We start from the raw sequence: 2,878 nt of genomic DNA, 5'->3' as shown, positions 1-2,878 counted from the left end.
AGAAAAAGATAAAAGAGAAATGTTTAATACAACATGACTGTTCATACTTACTATATTTTTGAACATCTCCTTGGAGCTTTCCCCCCCAGCTTACTGGAAATAGATTTATAAGGACTTGTGTAGTATTTTTTGCTGGGTGTATGTTTTGTATTGCTGTGGCCATTACCAACAGAGTATTATTTTTGTATAGATCTTATATATGTAATATTTTTGTATAGATCTTAAATATGTGATATTTATTATTATGATATTTATTATGTATTACTCGGTTGTAAATGCTATTTATTGTTGTGGACATACTGGAAACTGTTGAAATTATCACTGAGCACTGTATTATATTTCTTGAGCACCTAGTCACTTTATTGAATTTATAAAGTTGACTGCGGAATGATTTTTTTGGGGTAGTATTTATTTGTATCCTCCTGGCGGTGGCTTGACCACTTTGTCTTTTGTTCTTCGCTTTACCAGGGGTGCCTCTCTTGTTCTTTGGCACTCAGACACATACAGCAGCAGATTGCAATCATTTTAAAGAATCTAGGCAGGAAGAGCAATCATATCCAGAAGGGGGCAGATGACTTTAAAGAAGAAATTGAAAGAAAATCTGGACTGCCAAGCAGTGTAACATGAAGCTGCTTTACAAGGACAACAGATCTGGAACCAAAATAGAATGGGTTTTTTGGAAAATATGGCTACCCTGCAACAGAGATAGCATGTTACTTCTGCTACCAATGTGGCAAGCATAATTTATGGGCATTGTGCTTCATCTAAAGCTTTAATATGGAGCAACATATTAGAGTGTTGCTGGGAAGGGCTTTCTTATATTGGTATTTGGGAGGAGAAATGTGTGCATTGGTATTTCTGAGTGACAAAAAAGCAGAATGCAGCAGGGCATTTGGGGCCAGTAGTTAGCAAAATTGTTTGGAATATTTTGACGGGTACCATACAGAAAGATCTGTCTTCGTTGAAGACTTGATTATTTCTGCAAGAAGCCCCTGATACAGCCAGGGTGTCCAGTGACAAACATTCACATGAGAGTTCCTACCAGAACAGCTTTCCTCATGGCTTCTGATAGCTATTGGTTTTCTTCATTTATACTCCCCTTTTCTCCCCAGTAGAGACAAAAAGCAGCTTATATCATTCTCCTCACATCCTATTTATTCTCAGAACAACCCTGTGAGGTAGGATAGGATGATAAGAAGATTTTAATTTTTTTTGCAGAATAAAAAATTGGACGCACATTTTACTCTTAATGCAAGCTCAGAGCCAGTGATACATGCATATAGGCAATGGGCAACCTCCTCTGAAAGTGAGCGATTCTGTTATGTCTATGTATCAGCAGCAATGGAATGATTCAGCCACATGTGATGCAGAGATGACGGGTAGCTAAGGAGAATTAAGAAGATGAGGCCAGAGCAGCAAATCATGCAGAAACAGCTTTCTCCAAGAATGGCTAGCTTGGGTTCATATGAGCCGTGCATATTTCATATGAGCCGTGCATTATGGCACTGGTGTGCCATAACAAACAGCATGGATTAACTGTCTTAGAACAGCTATCTTTCAGCAGTTTCAGAATTTTTGGAAAGAGTCTCCCAAGCTTTTCTGTATGCTCTGCTAAAGCATTTTAGTTTTTCCATGCCTCTGGAGCCAGTTGTTTTGTTACAGTCATGAGGCTTAACAGCAGGCACTATACAATGATGTGGAACAGCAAAATAAGAGAAATAATAATGTCCCACCAAGTGTTTGTCAATAAGCTCAGTGTTCAGTCAGAACACTGGAACATGAGAACAGATTTAATACTTCCTGAACAATCAGCTAGGACAGGGGTCCTCAACCTTGTTGAACCTGTGGACATTTTTGGAATTTTGAGATAACATAGCGGGTGCTGCAAGGAGATGGTTGCCATTTGTTTCAATTACAAAATGTTGAGAGGTTCCAAAAAGCATTTGGAAGTTCCAAGCCAAGCATCCTCCTATAACTGAGGCAGCTGTACTCTCTGCAGATTCAAAAGTGAAAGCTCCTGGGCTCCTCTGAAGCACCAATTAACTCGAGGAAAGCTTTGGGAAAGAAGCAAGTGGGCACCAGGAGATGCACAGGCAGACACCATGGCACCCAGGGGCACCATGTTGGAGATCAGTGGGCTACAACGCTGCCTGAAGTTTTTCCATTATATCTCTGTAAGCAAAAGGGCTACAGGCTGCTATTTTATTTGAAATTCAACCCATTATGCTGGACTAGCATCTCTCTAAGTCAGTGGCTCTTAAACTTTCTGAAGTGGGACTCACTTCTAAACTCACTGTATTTTTTGGCACTCTCTTCTTAGTTACTGTAGTTTTGGGGACACTCTTGCAAAGTAACCCTGGACTATCTTCCTCCCTCCCCAACATAAACTGCAAGATTCTCACATCAATTAACACTTAACACATTTTTCATGTTTAATACTTATAAATATATAGCATTACTCAATCACAGGGCTGTATTTCATGGTTATCCTACATATAATCTGGAGGCAATCACAAATTTGTCATTTAGCCTCCTCTTCCAGCTCACCCTGTGCCTCCTCCTCCTTCCTTTTAGCTTTCATGACCCAGCTGTAAGAGAGTTCTGCCTCACTTTTGGGTCCCAACCTACAGCCTGAGAACCACAGCTATAAGCCAATGAGAGGCCTGGGATTTGAAGACAGACAGAATTCCGCGTCAGTTGGAGGGAGGAAAGAAATGATTGTTGGATAAAAAAAGAACACAGAAAAAAAAACTCAAGCAACTGGTGCCAAAAGGAAAGGGATAACTGGTAAGGGATCCTGTAACAATACTAATCTTGAGTAAAAATTTAAATGTAAAGTTCAGGGAAGAAGCTTGGAATATCTGAGGGGCCCATACAA

The sequence above is a fragment of the Eublepharis macularius genome, chromosome 13 (assembly GCF_028583425.1).
Source record: "Eublepharis macularius isolate TG4126 chromosome 13, MPM_Emac_v1.0, whole genome shotgun sequence".
In the NCBI taxonomy this organism is placed as follows: domain Eukaryota; kingdom Metazoa; phylum Chordata; class Lepidosauria; order Squamata; family Eublepharidae; genus Eublepharis; species Eublepharis macularius.
This window is presented reverse-complemented; position numbering follows the sequence as displayed.